Here is a 19,234-nt window from a genome sequence, read left to right on the forward strand (position 1 = left end):
ACATCCTGCCAAGTTTCTGACTTCACAGATATGAAATAAGGCAACCATATCACCAGATCTTAACTTCAGCAAAGACACACAAGTGAATTCTGAATTCAGAAAGAAAAAAAAAAAAATCTTAAAGTTTCCTTCTGCATGCAGAGAATGAGAACATGAGGGAGATTCTGATTCAGTTTTTTTTTTTTTTTTTTTGAAGTATTAAAATAAATTTCTTCAGGACAGAGTTTGGGATCTTTGAGGACAGACACATTCATGTTTTTACCACTAGCAAATGCTTAATAATGTTAAAAACAAACAAAATTTTGCCACCAGTTTTTTAAAGAAAAATATCTTGTGTCAAGAAAATAGTATATGTTCTTAGAATGAACAATGTGGGAAAGTTCTTTAAAAATAAAAACTCATCAAAAAATACTACATAGAAATAATTACTCTGAAAGGTAAGTATCATTCCAACAATTCTCTATGAATAATATATGTAGTAACCAGGAAAGACAGATGAAGGACTAAAAGCATGAATGTTTTATTAAAATGGAATAATATGCATGTCATTTTACATTATGTAATTTTAGTGAATGCAAACCAAATGCAGTAAAACCGAAAGTATTGCTAAACTTCAGATAATCCATTTCCAGGAAGTTTAATTTCTAAAGGTTAAGAAGAGATGCTATGGGCAGGATAAAGACACTATACTCTTAATAACTCACTTCTTTTTGTAAGTCAGTATTCACTGACTTCCTTCTGTGAGAAAAGGAAAGAGCACATTTTAAGTTCTACCTATAGCCTAGGTCTGGTCAATCATGTTGTTTTAAATCTAAAATGTTTATTAGATTCTTATTCTATTTTGTGGCCATAATTACCATTAGACATTATCTACCTTCAAGGAAAGTGACTTAAAATTTCCCCCAATTTTAAATTTTTCATTTAATTCACATTATTAGGTGAATACGTACAAGTAGTGGCTTGTTTTGTAGCATTTTTTTTTTTTTTTACCAAAGCCGTAAGAGTTTTAGGTTCCTTGAGTTACCTTAATGAAATAATTTTTGCCCCTATTACAAGGTCTGGGAGATCCACGGGAAGGGTTTAGAAGACATCAGCCTGATTATCATCTGCACTTACTTTCTTGACTGTTACTTTTAAAAACATCTGCATTAAGTGGTGCCCCTCATGTTTGTTTGATTACTGTTAATTTTGCTTGTTTTCTATTGTTTTTAAAGCAATGGAGAAGGAAGATTTTTGTGAATAATCTTTATCATATTCACCTGGCTGTCACTATTATTTTTAAGTACTTTAAGGAATTATTTTATTTTTATATGTACATCTTTAGACAAAAGGAGAGTATTATTCCCTAACCATTAAGAGTATTTTAAGTATTCCTAGAAAAGCTTCATTTTTCTCATTAAGAACATGCAATTTTATATACATATTACATGTATATGTGTGTAATTCTCATTAGATTAAATCTAAAATAGTGACTTTGACATTAAGCCCTTCATAGTCTACTTATATTCTACCTATTCAAATCCTAGCCACCCATTCCACTCTTCAACACAAATATTCTTAAACTCTGAAGAAATTTTTCTCTATTATCACAAATACTGGGCTCATTTAAAACCTATGACAACTTCGGCCCATATTGACTTCAATATCTACTTGCTTCTTCAAAGCTGTTATGTATTTATTAAATTAACAGTTAATAAAGATGTACACTCTTAGAATATATAATGTAGGCCAAGTGCGGTGGCTCATGCCTGTCATCCCAGCACTTTGGGAGTCCAAGGTGGATGGTTCACCTGAGGTCAGGAGTTCAAGACCAGCCTGGCCAAGATGGTGAAACCCCATCTCTACTAAAAATACAAATATTAGCCGGGTGTGGTGGTGGACACCTGTAATCCCAGCTACTCGGGAGGCTGAGGCAGAGAATTGCTTGAACCTGGGAGGCAGAGGTTGCAGTGAGCTGGGTCACACCACTGCACTCCAGCCTGGGCAACAGGGTGAAACTCTATCTCAAAAAAAAAAAAAAAAAAAAAAGAATGTACAATATAGATATATGGAAAGCACAATGCCCAGTCACATAGTGTTATTGTAATTGTAATTAAAATATATTTGTTCAGTTATGATACATTTAAAACCGCACTTAAAGTCAGTCTTCAGCTAATTGCCCATAGACTAAGACAGAAATGCATACACAATATTTACATAAAAGTTATCAAATATTAGTATTTTTGTACTCTTGAAAAACCAAACTATATCTTTTTTCTTCTTGAAATTGAGACTCTTAATAATTGTTCCCAGTTCAGTGTAGTTCTTTTAGTCATACTGCTTTCCTCTCAACCAGAAAACAATCAACATTTTCCATGCTTCAGTAAAGAAACTTAGATTTTACCTAAATATAGCAAAGGTATCTGTGACACTTTTAATCAACAAAGACCGCATTAGACAACGCTATTAGGTTGTTTATAAAAAAAAAAAAAGTCCTATGGCATCATCATATGCTGTCATTCCTGATGTTTCCACACTCAAACACAACAAATGGAACAATCTGCTGGCTAGAACTTCTTCTGTAAATATTTTGGTTCAAAGGACATTTAAACAAAATTTAAAACAACCTTCCAATGTGTTCAGTAAATTAAAGTACAACAACAAAAAGTCAAACTTTCCTTACATCATAACAAATAAGAGTTTAGGAAAGATTTACCAAAAACTAAATGCAAACATCTGTGTATTCACAATATTAATACTATATAAAGCATGGATATTAGGAATAAAGATGGATTGTCAAAAACATTTTCATTTCAAAAAGCATTAAGGCCTAACTAAGGCTGAAAGGTTTTGGTTCAATTCCCATGAGTCAGAGGTTCAACCTCTATGTGTTTCTGAAAAGTCAATCATCTTTTTACAGAAAAAGTTGGCTGGGTCATCTCTGAGTCTGAATCTGCCAACTTCTAGCCTCTCTACCATTCAAACAATGGCACTAATATAGGTATAAACAAGTGACTTGTAGAGAGATGTATTTTATTTCCACTCTGTGAACATGATAACAATTAACATCCCTTTTTGTCTATCTAGCATTCAGCATTTACTATTTCTTAGAATAAGCTTTTAAGCTTTTTTGTATGTGTGTATGTGTGTAGTAAAGTGCATGGACTCTGGTACCAAGATCACTGGGTTTGAATCTATCTCCAGAACATTGTTGCTGTGTGACTTTGGGTAAGCTACATAAGCCCTGTGGCTCAGTTTACTCCTCAGTAAAATGAGTACATCATAGAATTGATATGAGGATTGGCTAAGTTAGTATGTGAAGGGTAAGGGTTAACTTTTCCAAGATGTCTTCTCTATAGCTTGTCCTCGTAGAAGGCTTTAAAGAAGTCAATCCTGGTAAAGTTGTGAGCTAATAAATAAATTGGGTTACCAGTCAGCTAGGTTGTAGAAGCTATAGCCTGCTAACTGTGAATCATAAGCTGGTGGATCATACCAGTGGCCCTCCACTTCATGACCTGCCACCATAGGACTTTAACCCTAGCTAGCTGGTCATACTAAAGCAGGTTTGATACTCTCCCAATCCCAGACACTGGGTAGACAGAATAGTACTATAACAAGGTTCTGAGACATTGCACTGCTATTGGATCCCAATCTCTTATCACACAAGAGAGTGGTGCTTCCCTCACTATGCAACTTAAAAGTCCCAGCACAAAGACTGGAGTCTAACATTCAGCCCGGAAGATCCACTTGCAGTGCTACATAATGCAGTGGACACTGCCTCTGTCTGAGTCCAAGGACTTTTCCCAAAAACTGCTGTTCTAGAAAGTCTAAAGTCTAACGTGTATGCTGTCAAGTCATTCATCTTTGAATATATGTAAAGACCCAATAACATTCATGTTTTGGGTCACCTAATGCACAGTGCTATATTAAATGCTTGCTGTTATAACTCTACTCACTTCTTAACTTCCACTTTTAGAGGACCCTTTAAATCATATCTCCATTATCCCTTTACATTTAATATATTGTATTTATTGAGGCTTTATAACTTTCCAGAATCTGTGCTAAATACTTTCAACAATTATCTTGTTAAAACTGCATAGTACACCTATGCACGGGCAGGTATTATCATCCTCATGTTGTAGATAAAGCAGCACAGGCACAAAAGTTTAATCTAAGATTACACAGCCAGTAAGGGGCTAGCACTCAGACTCAGACCTGTTGAAACTCCCAGGTCCACATACATAACCTCCAAAGCACACTGGACATCAGTGCTACTCTAGGTACTATTACCTTGTCACAGACATCACAAGACCCTTACCCAGAGAGGAGTAATTCTACATGTCCCAAAGTTAACTCCAGGGTGAAGGGGTGTGGGGGAGGAACATGTATTCTGGAGGAAGTCAGTTAAGTACTAACAATCTTAATTGCCAGTATACACATTCCCTTAACGGTGATGTTTCTGGGTCCTGGATAGGGTAGAAAGTACTTAAGAAGTGTCCTCCAATTTCAGTCTTCAGATTTGATGTCGAAGTAATATCAAGTGCTTCTGACCCACTACATTAAATATGTGCTGAGTAGTTAGTGGTAGAAGACATTATTATGGTAAGTCTTCCTTTGTGCATCCCTCTCTCACTGTTAAAACTCATGTTGGAAACCAACTATTCTTCTGATGCAACATTACGAGGACCATGGAATGGAAAATGACAAGCTTTAATGCTAACGAACCTTGAGCACCTAACACAAATAATTTAAAGCTCCTGTTTTTTTTTTTATTTTATTTTATTTTTTGAGACAGGGTTTTGCTCTGTCACCTATGCTGGAATGCAGTGGTGTCATCTTGGCTCACTGCAACCTCCGCCTCTTGGGTTCAAGTGATTCTCCTGCCTCAGCCTCCCAAGTAGCTGGGATTACAGGTGCCCCCCACCATGCCTGGCTAATTTTTGTATTTTTAGTAGAATCGGGCTTTCACCATGTTGGCCAGGCTGGTCTCCAATCTCTGACCTCAGGTGATCCACCTGCCTCAACCTCCCAAAGGGCTGGGATTACAGGCATAAGCCACCATACCTAGCCCCGTTTTATTATACATCCAAAGTTGTATAGTATCAACACAAAGTGTAAAGCTGCAAAATACCACCCTGCTCCTTTTTCTGTTGAGCTTTCATGACAGATTATACTTTAACTAAAAGACAATGTGTAGTAGATGGAAAATGACTGGCATTAACTCATAAATCATGTTTGGCAAGCATGTTCTGTCCTATTAGCGGAAATCACTAATGATACGTGAAAAAGATATAAACAGTAATATGATCCCTTTATATGTATTAGTAATGCAAAAAACATTTGCAAGCTGAGAATTGGCAAGTTAAAATGAACAAATCCTATCTGTCTTAATTAAAAATAAAACAAGGTCACAAAGAACAGAGTATCTTAGCCATTGACGGATTAATATAATTTCATTCATTTGACCAATATTTATTGATAGCTACAAGCCAGACACTAAATTGTATACTGAGACCATGTCAATGACTAGACAGGTTTCTGCCTTCCAGAAGTTTATAGCCTAATGGGAAAATGAAATAAATTTTAGATGTGTGTTTCTCGAATTTCAATGTCCATGGGAATTCCTGAGAATCCTGTTAGAAATGCAGATTTTAATTCTTTTAGATTTGGGGTAAAGAATAAACATTTCTAAGAAGCTTCCAGTTGATACTGATATAACTGTTGCCTGGATCACACTTTGAGCCAGAACAAGGTTCTATCATTTGAATCCACATTAATCTAAAAGCCCTCTCTCATTTTGAGTAGATATTTACTGAGGAGTATGTCCTCATCTAGCAAATGAAAGACAATTGCAACCTTACTGAACCAAAGCCATTGCCTTTATCTTTATTACATCTATTGGTATGGCAAACATAAATGACTAACATTAAACAATTCATTAATTCAACTTTTTTCCTTCAAATTCTTGCTAAGTTTAGAACATAATTTAATTTAAATGCATAAAGTTTTTATTTTTCCTAATAAAGACACTAAATGTAGTCTGCCTTCAGAATTGGTTGGTTCCACAGCTAAGGATTCGAGCATGGGTCAAAAACATTTGAAAAACAAAAATAAATAATAAAAATACAAATTTATAAAAATGCAGTGTAACTATATAGCATTTATATTGTATTAGAGACTGTATGTAATCTGAAGATGATTTAACGTATACAGGAAGATGTATATAGGTTATATGTAAATACTATTTCATTTTATGTAAGGGATTAGAGCACCCATAAATTGTGGCATTTGTAGAGCAGAAAGGTAGATCCTGGAACCCCCCTCTAAATCGAGGGACAACTGTATATAGAAGTACAATTGCAGCCTGTTTCCATATTAAAACCATGTGATGATAAAATGATAATCACTTAAATGACATGATTGACATTGTACTGCAAATGTGACAATTGTTCTCAAAATGTCTAGATAAGAAATATTAAAAAGGTTCTCAACAACCTCCATTTTCCACCTCGTTTTTACAAAATGATAGAAAGTAAAGAAAATTAAAATCAGCTATAATATGTATGAATAGCTTACCGAAGAGTTCTTTCACATGTAATCCCAAGAAAATCATGTCTTTCAAGTAATATTCAAACATCATCCCAATATTTGTTCAATCTGAAAACTGCCATCAACCTATGTAATAAGCAAACTATTTTTCATTAAGGTATATTCTTCTTGTATGAGAAGTAGACTTGCAATATTTATACATAAAATTTCCCTCTCATACAACTTTCCCATTATGACTTATTAGTAGCCTGTTGAATGTACATTGTTTAGCTTAGAGGTTCAAAATATTTTAAAAATACTAAGGATAAACTACATTTTGAACAAAAACTCTATCATTTGACTTGTTTCAGAACTATGTATATACCATAGAATTTTTTTTAACAGTACATTTCTAGACAATATAAAAAACAGATTCAAATACCAACATAGAATCTTACTGCAAATTCTACAGAATACATTTTAAAAATATTACTTATGGATTATCTTCTTCACTCCAGTAAGAAGGTCCCCTCTGCAGTGCTCATTTCTCCATCACTTTCTTTCCTGACAGAAGGCTGCTCACCACCAGTTTCATCACTGTTGCTAACTCCAGCTCATCTAATCTCTGCAACATCTGCTACCAACACCTTCTCTTCCCTCCTTTTGTGAACATAGTTATATCTTCTGGTTAGAAAATCAGTTCGACCTTCTTGGGTATGCTTTGTGTTTGAAACTCTTCTCAACTGGTCCCATGATTGATGGATGGCCAGAGGCTACCTCTTTATCTCCAGCAACATATTTGGCTGTTGGCCAGGTAGAGAGGTACTCCAGAAGCTTGCTAGTTCATTATGCTCTCATCTTTAACCACAACTATTTATCTGTCTCCTTCCATCTCCACAGCACTATGTGAGGGATCAGTGATAAGAGATGGTGAAAGAGATGTGCAAATGGATAAACAATAAGCAGGATATGCAGAATGACACAACTATTGATGAGTAATTTAGGAGATCTAATAACTAAAAAAAGATTGGGGACAACTTCATGGAAAGAGTAATCAACTAAGCCTTAAAACATAAAATTGACAAATAGAGAAGGCATGCAATCCAGTAGAATAGAGTGCAAGAGTTAGAAGACTAATCATTTCAAAACATGTTGAGCCACAATTGTGACAAAAAAGTTAAGTGTAGAGAGCAGATCTTAAATGACGGATCAAGCTGTATAGACTTTTTTTTACCCTCATATGCTGAATAGTCATTTAAGGTATATAATGCCAACGTAAGAGAGAAAGATAAAGATTTTTTTTTAACACAAGTTGTAGGTCTTGGAAAGAAGGTCTCTGGTAACAAGGTAATGAATAATTTACTGTGGTTATAAGCTCAAAGTGGTATATTTGATTCAGTTGTCCCAGAACCACCAAAACCTTGGAACCATTGTTTACCTAAAGCTACCAGAACAACAAAATAATATATTTTGTGGCATTATAAAGTAAAATTATACTACACTCAAACACTTGACATAAAATACATTTCCAAACTCAATTTTTAGGGATAACATAAGCATAAAAAGATGCTTTGCAGACATCATGTATCCTATAACTGGAGAAAAATAATTTAATGAAATGAAGTGAAATCACTGAGTTCTGAAACTACATCTCAATTTAAATAGCATAAGCAATTTAATATATAACATTCTTCAAAATCAATTGCTGATGGTTAACTATAATCTACATACAAAAACAACTCTGGCAACTTTTTATATCGATTTTCCTCTAAATATATTTACTTTCTGTGTAAAATCAAAAAAATTCCTGAATTAAAGGCTAAGACTTGACTTTATGAATACACGCCCAAAAATTGATGGTGGCTGGTTTCTGTTTTTATTTCATAAGCTTAGTATAATAGTTGTCCAGAACTTGTAAGCAATGACCTCATTTCTAAGCAGACAAGATGCAAAAGACCGTTTTTACAGATTAACCATCTGGTTCCTTTAGGAAGAGTAATATTTCAACAGGTTCCTGTATTTCAAGAATATAAACAATTAAAAAGATGAAGATATGTGAAATATACAAAGAAAAAAATAGAGAAAATAACATTTAAAGCAAATCATCCTAGCTCCGTCAATTAATATTTTAAAACCATGGCAATCAGTTATTAATATAAACTGTTAATTTTATTTAATACAACATGAATGTAATTCATACCACCTTCTGCAACTAGGTGGTCTATCATTTTGGAGTTTCTTTCCACCTCTGGAGAATTGCTCAGGAAATCTGGCTAACATACCAAATAAACCAAATGAATTTAATAAGATGGGTTTTGGCTAGTTTCTGTATTCTTGTATACATATGCATGCACCACATAAATGTGGCACCATGCAGAGTGAGAGGCGAAGAGAAAAAGAGTAGCTTTCCAGTGTTATTTCATTGTTATTGATTATACAGTATTCAGGTGCAAACAAATGAAAAGCCTGTATATTCAGACTAAATATAATATGTATCAAAATAAGCATAAAATAACTGTTTTGGATAGGTCTTAGTATACTGCTGTGGCTTAATGTGCTCTGTTTATCTTCTCTCCGCTTTTCTTTATTGCATGTGCTATTTTTGATGTTTTGTTTGACTAACATGTCATACAGTGAATTTACTGAGGACTGTAATAAAAGGCATAGATCCATACACTGGACACAACCTTGAGGGCATAAGAAAAAAAAAAAAAGTACCATAGAACAGCCTCAACAAAATCAAAGCATGCTTTACACATGATTTTCAGTTACACCCTGCTTGTCATTTGTGATTACTCAAAACAATAATTAAATTATGTGCTCCAGGAAACAGGAAGGAGTGGATAACCAAAATACATGAAAAGCCCCTACAGTCCCTGTTTGTTAAGAGCATAGATCAGCATTCTTTAGGAGTTCTATTCTTTTATTACAGGAGTGAATATTGGGTTGAACCCACTTATATGCATTTAAGGTAACATGATGTATGAAAACAAATACTGCAGAGGTTTCCTCTGTAGAACTGTACTTTTAAGAGGGAGCAGCCAGAATAATCTTCTTGTAAAGATAAACTGGATCATGTCATTTTCAAATAAAGTCTTCTCTCACTTCATTTTCCCCTTAAAACAATATATAAATGATAATAGTAGCAATGGTAACAGTAGAAGTGGTGAACTCAACATAATAAGCCTACAAGGCTGTCTCTGGGTCTGTCCCCAGCTCTTTTCTTGTCTCCTGCTACTCCCACTTCCACTCCATTTCCATCTCCAACCACAGACGCTTTCTTTCTGTGCCCCAATGAAGCTCTTTATGTGCCTTTCACATACTGTTACTTCTGGTTTGTTCTTTAAATCGATAATTATTATCCTTAAAGGCTTAAGTTAAACACCACGTCTGCCAAGAGATTTCACTTACTGCCTTCCACTCCCAATCTAAGTCACTTTCTCTGGCTCTCTTATATAAGCACAGTTAGGTTTTCCTTAGAATATTCATCACAATTTGACATTTTAATTTGCATTCATTTACTTTTTTATCCCCAACTGGACAATATGCTCCTTGAAAATAGGAAATCATACTTGTTCAGTTCAACTCCCCATATCTAGTGAGTATATCATGATAGGCATTTATTATTTGGTAAATAAACTAGAGAATGTAGGAATAATCACATCTTCCTACTTATAAATTCCTTACTACCTTCAGTTCAGTATATAGTATAAACTATTTCGGATATTTACTGAAAATTGGGAAGAAGTGAGAGAGGTCCCTTTACAACTGTCTACCACCCTGATCTATCTCTGGAGAGCTCTATCTCCAAAGCTGGTAAGGTCTGTGAAATACTTCAAACTGCTGAGGAAAATGGAAGAGGAAAATATCAAGACTGACAGCAAAGGCTTGTCCTTTAAGAATCAGTGAAAAGTGCCTGCCAATGGGGGAAGAAGGAGAAATGCCTCTCCCCAAGTTAGCTCTTTACTTAACTTTTTAACAACCTCTTCCAGGTATTTGGTGTTCATCATTAAAGTTAGATGTTTGGTTCACCTGTAAGGTATGTTGCAAAATTCTAGTACAGATAATTACAATAAACATATCCAATCTTTTCCCTTAATTTCAAAGGAAAATATTTTTTCTTTTCATGTTAACAAAACAATCCTCCCATTATGTGTTGAGAAGCTCCACACCCACACTGATCTGCCCTACAGATGCCAGGATTTCAATAGTGGTGACATCATCCTTTTTACACATTCCTTTCAAAGTGGGATGAAAGCTTTGAGAGGTGAAAATGTTAGAATACATTGCATTTTGTGTTTGTAAGTTATTAAGCTGAAAAATGTCATGAGATAAATTTACCTTCATAAAGGAAGAGAAAAAGTATATAAAACTAGATAAATCCTTTCCCAAGGGGATGTCTTTCAGACATTAGGTATTAGCCCTTTGTCAAACTTAAAAATCTCAGTCTTTTATCTCACCTTTCCTTAGAAGAATATTAATTAGTAGAGACCATTTTGAATCAACTAGGATCTATATTCACTAGTTACATGATCTTAGACAAATCAAACTGCAAGTTTCCATATTTCTATTTGTAAAACAAAAGGGGGAAATCATAGGATTATTTTAAAGAGAAAAGAACTGCATAGTACTGATACAGACAGGAGGCAGGGAAATACTGAGTAGAAGAAGGCAGTCCCCGGTGAGGGCCACACCCTTAAGCCTGGGTACTGTAGCCCAAAGTGAGAACATGCATTCCTGTTTTCCCACTCAAATGCTGCTTTTTGGACTGCCCTGCCTCCCATCCTGTACCCATAAAAAACCCCAGGCTCCACTAGCAGAGTGGTGTCAGAGGGGCAGCAGAGTGGAACAGAAGAGGCTAGAAGAGAAGCAGTAGCTGTCAAAAAGAAGCAGTTTGACTTCAGAGGGACAGCTTGAAGGTGAGATTTCAGAAGGGCAGCTTGACGGTAGGACCTCAGAGAAGAGTTCAGCAGGGGACAGCCAAACTCCAGAGGAAGACCACCTTTCCACTCCATCCCCTTTCCAGCACCCCATCCCACTGAAAGCCACTTCCACTCCTCAATAAAATCCTCCACATTCAACACCCTTCAATTAACTGATGTAGCCTGATTCCTCCCAGATGCCAAACAAGAACTCTGGTACCAAGAGGGCTGGTGCAAAAGGCTGTCATCCTGACCCTCCACTGAGCTGTTAAACACTTAAGCTGTTTGTAGAGAGCAAAGGTAAAAGAGCACAATGTAACACATGTCTTCTGGGGCTTCAGGGGTCATGGATATCCCACTAGATGCTGTCATGGAGCCACATGAAGTTCTATTCCTGCCAGCGTGCCCAGAAGCACTTGTCCTGGCCCCTGTACCTGCTCACCTGCATGCTCCCCCCGTCCCATGAGAGGTTAAGAGGTTAATGAGCCAATCCCTTAGCCAGTCCTACGAAGGGGTCAGGGAAACTACTCATTTCAGTACTACTCCTGACACTCCATAATCAGTGTTGTGATTGTTTCTTTTTCTTTCTTAAAAAATTTTAATTTAATTTAATTTTTTTTTTTTTTTTTTTTTTTTTATTATACTTTAAGTTCTAGGGTACATGTGCATAACATGCAGGTTTGTTACATATGTAAACTTATGCCATGTTGGTGTGCTGCACCCATCAACTCGTCAGCACCCATCAATTCATCATTTATATCATGTATAACTCCCCAATGCAATCCCTCCCTCCTCCCCCCTCCCCCCTCCCCATGATAGACCCCAGTGTGTGATGTTCCCCTTCCCGAGTCCAAGTGATCTCATTGTTCAGTTCCCACCTATGAGTGAGAACATGCGGTGTTTGGTTTTCTGTTCTTGTGATAGTTTGCTAAGAATGATGGTTTCCAGCTGCATCCATGTCCCTACAAAGGACGCAAACTCATCCTTTTTTATGGCTGCATAGTATTCCATGGTGTATATGTGCCACATTTTCTTAATCCAGTCTGTCACAGATGGACATTTGGGTTGATTCCAAGTCTTTGCTATTGTGAATAGTGCCGCAATAAACATACGTGTACATGTGTCTTTGTAGTAGACTAATTTATAATCCTTTGGGTATATACCCAGTAGTGGGATGGCTGGGTCATATGGTACATCTAGTTCTAGATCCTTGAGGAATTGCCATACTGTTTTCCATAATGGTTGAACTAGTTTACAATCCCACCAACAGTGTAAAAGTGTTCCTATTTCTCCACATCCTCTCCAACACCTGTTGTTTCCTGACTTCTTAATGATTGCCATTCTAACTGGTGTGAGATGGTATCTCATTGTGGTTTTGATTTGCATTTCTCTGATGGCCAGTGATGATGAGCATTTTTTCATGTGTCTGTTGGCTGTATGAATATCTTCTTTTGAGAAATGTCTGTTCATATCCTTTCCCCACTTTTTGATGGGGTTGTTTGTTTTTTTCTCATATATTTGTTTGAGTTCTTTGTAGATTCTGGATATTAGCCCTTTGTCAGATGAGTAGGTTGCAAAAATTTTCTCCCATTCTGTAGGTTGCCTGTTCACTCTGATGGTAGTTTCTTTTGCTGTGCAAAAGCTCTTTAGTTTAATTAGATCCCATTTGTCAATTTTGGCTTTTGCTGCCGTTGCTTTTGGTGTTTTAGACATGAAGTCCTTGCCCATGCCTATGTCCTGAATGGTACTACCTAGATTTTCTTCTAGGGTTTTTATGGTATTAGGTCTAACATTTAAGTCTCTAATCCGTCTTGAATTAATCTTCGTATAAGGGGTAAGGAAAGGATCCAGTTTCAGCTTTCTACTTATGGCTAGCCAATTTTCCCAGCACCATTTATTAAATAGGGAATCCTTTCCCCATTTCTTGTTTCTCTCAGGTTTGTCAAAGATCAGATGGCTGTAGATGTGCAGTATTATTTCTGAGGACTCTGTTCTGTTCCATTGGTCTATATCTCTGTTTTGGTACCAGTACCATGCTGTTTTGGTTACTGTAGCCTTGTAGTATAGTTTGAAGTCAGGTAGCGTGACGCCTCCAGCTTTGTCCTTTTGACTTAGGATTGTCTTGGCAATGCGGGCTCTTTTTTGGTTCCATATGAACTTTAAAGCAGTTTTTTCCAATTCTGTGAAGAAAGTCATTGGTAGCTTGATGGGGATGGCATTGAATCTATAAATAACCTTGGGCAGTATGGCCATTTTCACGATATTGATTCTTCCTATCCATGAGCATGGTATGTTCTTCCATTTGTTTGTGTCCTCTTTGATTTCACTGAGCAGTGGTTTGTAGTTCTCCTTGAAGAGGTCCTTTACATCCCTTGTAAGCTGGATTCCTAGGTATTTTATTCTCTTTGAAGCAATTGTGAATGGAAGTTCATTCCTGATTTGGCTCTCTGCTTGTCTGTTGCTGGTGTATAAGAATGCTTGTGATTTTTGCACATTAATTTTGTATCCTGAGACTTTGCTGAAGTTGCTTATCAGCTTAAGGAGATTTTGGGCTGAGACGATGGGGTTTTCTAAATATACAATCATGTCATCTGCAAACAGGGACAATTTGACTTCTTCTTTTCCTAACTGGATACCCTTGATTTCTTTCTCTTGCCTGATTGCCCTAGCCAGAACTTCCAACACTATGTTGAATAGGAGTGGTGAGAGAGGGCATCCCTGTCTTGTGCCACTTTTCAAAGGGAATTTTTCCAGTTTTTGCCCATTCAGTATGATATTAGCTGTGGGTTTGTCATAAATAGCTCTTATTATTTTGAGGTACGTTCCATCAATACCGAATTTATTGAGCGTTTTTAGCATGAAGGGCTGTTGAATTTTCTCAAAAGCCTTTTCTGCATCTATTGAGACAATCATGTGGTTCTTGTCTTTGGTTCTGTTTATATGCTGGATTACGTTTATTGATTTGCGAATGTTGAACCAGCCTTGCATCCCAGGGATGAAGCCCACTTGATCATGGTGGATAAGCTTTTTGATGTGCTGCTGAATCCGGTTTGCCAGTATTTTATTGAGGATTTTTGCATCAATGTTCATCAGGGATATTGGTCTAAAATTCTCTTTTTTTGTTGTGTCTCTGCCAGGCTTTGGTATCAGGATGATGTTGGCCTCATAAAATGAGTTAGGGAGGATTCCCTCTTTTTCTATTGATTGGAATAGTTTCAGAAGGAATGGTACCAGCTCCTCCTTGTACCTCTGGTAGAATTCAGCTGTGAATCCATCTGGTCCTGGACTTTTTTTGGTGGGTAGGCTATTAATTGTTGCCTCAATTTCACAGCCTGCTATTGGTCTATTCAGGGATTCAACTTCTTCCTGGTTTAGCCTTGGGAGAGTGTAAGTGTCCAGGAAATTATCCATTTCTTCTGGATTTTCTAGTTGATTTGCGTAGAGGCGTTTATAGTATTCTCTGATGGTAGTTTGTATTTCTGTGGGGTCAGTGGTGATATCCCCTTTATCATTTTTTATTGCATCTATTTGATTCCTCTCTCTTTTTTTCTTTATTAGCCTTGCTAGCGGTCTGTCAATTTTGTTGATCTTTTCAAAAAACCAACTCCTGGATTCATTGATTTTTTGGAGGGTTTTTTGTGTCTCTATCTCCTTCAGTTCTGCTCTGATCTTAGTTATTTCTTGCCTTCTGCTAGCTTTTGAATGTGATTGCTCTTGCCTCTCTAGTTCTTTTAATTGTGATGTTAGAGTGTCAATTTTATATCTTTCCTGCTTTCTCTTGTGGGCATTTAGTGCTATAAATTTCCCTCTACACACTGCTTTAAATGTGTCCCAGAGATTCTGGTATGTTGTATCTTTGTTCTCATTGGTTTCAAAGAACATCTTTATTTCCGCTTTCATTTCGTTATGTACCCAGTAGTCATTCAGGAGCAGGTTGTTCAGTTTCCATGTAGTTGAGCGGTTTTGATTGAGTTTCTTAGTCCTGAGTTCTAGTTTGATTGCACTGTGGTCTGAGAGACAGTTTGTTATAATTTCTGTTCTTTTACATTTGCTGAGGAGTACTTTACTTCCAATTATGTGGTCAATTTTGGAATAAGTGCGATGTGGTGCTGAGAAGAATGTATATTCTGTTGATTTGGGGTGGAGAGTTCTATAGATGTCTATTAGGTCCGCTTGGTGCAGAGATGAGTTCAATTCCTGGATATCCTTGTTAACTTTCTGTCTCGTTGATCTGTCTAATGTTGACAGCGGAGTGTTGAAGTCCCCCATTATTATTGTATGGGAGTCTAAGTCTCTTTGTAAGTCTCTAAGGACTTGCTTTATGAATCTGGGTGCTCCTGTATTGGGTGCATATATATTTAGGAGAGTTAGCTCTTCCTGTTGAATTGATCCCTTTACCATTATGTAATGGCCTTCTTTGTCTCTTTTGATCTTTGATGGTTTAAAGTCTGTTTTATCAGAGACTAAGATTGCAACCCCTGCTTTTTTTTGTTCTCCATTTGCTTGGTAGATCTTCCTCCATCCCTTTATTTTGAGCCTATGTATGTCTCTGCATGTGAGATGGGTCTCCTGAATACAGCAGACTGATGGGTCTTGACTCTTTATCCAGTTTGCCAGTCTGTGTCTTTTAATTGGAGCATTTAGTCCATTAACATTTAAGGTTAATATTGTTATGTGTGAACTTGATCCTGCCATTATGATATTAACTGGTTATTTTGCTCGTTAGTTGATGCAGTTTCTTCCTAGCCTCGATGGTCTTTACATTTTGCCAAGTTTTTGCGATGGCTGGTACCGGTTGTTCCTTTCCATGTTTAGGGCTTCCTTCAGTGTCTCTTGTAAGGCAGGCCTGGTGGTGACAAAATCTCTAAGCATTTGCTTATCTGTAAAGGATTTTATTTCTCCTTCACTTATGAAACTTAGTTTGGCTGGATATGAAATTCTGGGTTGAAAATTCTTTTCTTTAAGAACGTTGAATATTGGCCCCCACTCTCTTCTGGCTTGTAGAGTTTCTGCCGAGAGATCTGCTGTTAGTCTGATGGGCTTCCCTTTGTGGGTGACCCGACCTTTCTCTCTGGCTGCCCTTAAGATTTTTTCCTTCATTTCAACTTTGGTGAATCTGGCAATTATGTGTCTTGGAGTTGCTCTTCTGGAGGAGTATCTTTGTGGCGTTCTCTGTATTTCCTGAATTTGAATGTTGGCCTGCCCTAGTAGGTTGGGGAAGTTCTCCTGGATGATATCCTGAAGAGTGTTTTCCAACTTGGTTCCATTTTCCCCCTCACTTTCAGGCACCCCAATCAGACGTAGATTTGGTCTTTTTACGTAATCCCATACTTCTTGCAGGCTTTGCTCATTTCTTTTTCTTCTTTTTTCTTTTGGTTTCTCTTCTCGCTTCATTTCATTCATTTGATCTTCAATCGCTGATACTCTTTCTTCCAGTTGATCGAGTCGGTTACTGAAGCTTGTGCATTTGTCACGTATTTCTCGTGTCATGGTTTTCATCTCTGTCATTTCGTTTATGATCTTCTCTGCATTAATGAGTCTAGCTGTCAATTCTTCCACTCTTTTTTCAAGATTTTTAGTTTCTTTGCGCTGGGTACGTAATTCCTCCTTTAGCTCTGATAAGTTTGATGGACTGAAGCCTTCTTCTCTCCTCTCGTCCAAGTCATTCTCTGACCAGCTTTGATCCGTTGCTGGTGATGGGCTGCGCTCCTTTGCAGGGGGAGATGCGCTCTTATTTTTTGAATTTCCAGCTTTTCTGCCCTGCTTCTTCCCCATCTTTGTGGTTTTATCTGTCTCTGGTCTTTGATGGTGGTGACGAACTGATGGGGTTTTGGTATAGGTGTCCTTCCTGTTTGATAGTTTTCCTTCTGACAGTCAGAAGGGCTCTCTGTTGGTCTGTTGGAGATTGCCTGAGGTCCACTCCAGACCCTGTTTGCCTGGGTATCAGCAGCAGAGGTTGCCGAAGATAGAATATTGCTGAACAGCGAGTGTACCTGTCTGATTCTTCCTTTGGAAGTGTCCTCTCAGGGGTGTACTCCACCCTGTGAGGTGTGGGGTGTCAGACTGCCCCTAGTGGGGGATTTCTCCCAGCTAGGCTACTCAGGGGTCAGGGACACACCTGAGCAGGCAGTCTGTCCGTTCTCAGATCTCAACCTCCGCGTTGGGAGATCCGCGGCTCTCCCCAAAGCTGTCAGACAGAGTCGTTCGCGTCTGCACCGGCTCCCGCTACTTCCCCTGTTGGTCTTCAGCTGTGCGCTGTCCCCAGAGGTGGAGACTACAGAGACAGGCAGGCTTCCTTGAGCTGCTGTGAGCTCCACCCAGTTCGAGCTTCCCAGCGGCTTTGTTTACCTACTTAAGCCTCAGCAATGGCGGGCGCCCCTCCCCCAGCCTCCCTGCTGCCTTGCGGATAGATCGCGGCAGACTGCTGTGTTAGCAGTGAGGGAGGCTTCGTGGGCGTGGGACCCTCCCGGCCAGGTGTGGGATATATTCTCCTGGAATGCCTGTATGCTTACAGCGCAGTATTGGGGTGGGAGTTACCCGATTTTCCAGGTGTTGTGTGTCTCAGTTCCCCTGGCTAGGAAAACGGATCCCCTTCCCCCTTGCGCTTCCAGGTGAGGCGATGCCTCGCCCTGCTTCAGCTCTCGCTGGTCAGGCTGCAGCAGCTGACCAGCACCGATTGTCCGGCACTCCCTAGTGAGATGACCCCAGTACCTCAGTTGAAAATGCAGAAATCACCGGTCTTCTGTGTCGCTCGCGCTGGGAGTTGGAGACTGGAGTTGTTCCTATTCGGCCATCTTGCTCCGCCCCTAATTTAATTTTTTGAGACGGAGTCTCTCTCTGTCGCCCAGGCTGGAGTGCAGTGGTGTGATCTTAGCTCACTGCAAGCTCCTGGGTTCACGCCATTCTCCTGCCTCAGCCTCCCAAGTAGCTGGGACTACAGGCGCCCACCACCACGCCCGGCTAATTTTTTGTATTTTTAATAGAGACGGGGTTTCACCATGTTAAGCCAGGATGGTCTCGATCTCCTCCCTTCGTGATCTGCCCGCCTCGGCCTCCCAAAGTGCTGGGATTACAGGCGTGAGCCACCACACCCAGCCTGTTGTGGCTGTTTCTAAGAGAAAGCATTCTCTTAAGTTTGTGTGGTATAACAGGTTTTTAAACTTGTAATTCTTTTTAACCAAATTAGAAGAGAGGGAAGGCTTAGCAGGAATGATATCTCCTTTCAAGGTGAACCAAGATTCTCTGAGTAAAATAATAGGACATCCAACGTTCAGTTTTAGAAGTTCTACATTAGCTAGTCATTAAAAATAAATAAAAAGTCTAATTTATCTCCAAAAAGGAAGATATTACATAAGAAATTTCTGAGGAATGGTGATTTTCTTACTTTTGAATATATGAATACTTCTTAGTTTTATTATATGAAGGAAATCCCTAACTTCAAGTCAAACCTAATTTTTTAAAAATTCCAAATTTGCTATGTCTATCTATATTTATAGACGAATTCAATACTTGAAATTAAAAGAGAAATGTAAGTACTCTTTAAAAATTATAAATGGCCAGAAGAACACACAAAGAATAAAGGGGAAAACGATTCTGGAACCCTAGAAATATCATTTTAGTCTTTGAATCTCTGCAGACCCTTCATAAAAACAGAAAAGGCAAGGAGGATATCAAAACCAAAAACCTACAGACATTACCTACTATAAAACCAATATTTGGGAGGGTGAGGCATGAGAATCATTTGAACCTGGGAGGCGTAGGTTGTGGTGAGCTGAGATCATGCCACTGCACTCCAGCCTGGGCAA

General features: G+C 38.1%; 1 protein-coding gene and 1 long non-coding RNA gene across 2 annotated transcripts in view; one reads left to right on the top strand and one right to left on the bottom strand.

Moving 5' to 3' along the window:
* Positions 1-8,811, top strand: part of LOC104657802 — a 38,553-nt gene extending 29,742 nt beyond the window's left edge. The window contains exons 3-4 of the long non-coding RNA XR_004058109.1: positions 4,497-4,581; positions 7,079-8,811. This is a non-coding gene — a long non-coding RNA (uncharacterized LOC104657802). The remainder of the gene's footprint in view (positions 1-4,496; positions 4,582-7,078) is intronic.
* CRPPA (CDP-L-ribitol pyrophosphorylase A) overlaps positions 1-19,234 on the bottom strand; it is a 348,299-nt gene that overhangs the window by 181,504 nt on the left and 147,561 nt on the right. The gene's annotated exons all lie outside the window — the stretch shown is intronic.

Source organism: Rhinopithecus roxellana, chromosome 6 (genome assembly GCF_007565055.1).
Source record: "Rhinopithecus roxellana isolate Shanxi Qingling chromosome 6, ASM756505v1, whole genome shotgun sequence".
NCBI classification, from domain to species: Eukaryota; Metazoa; Chordata; class Mammalia; order Primates; family Cercopithecidae; genus Rhinopithecus; species Rhinopithecus roxellana.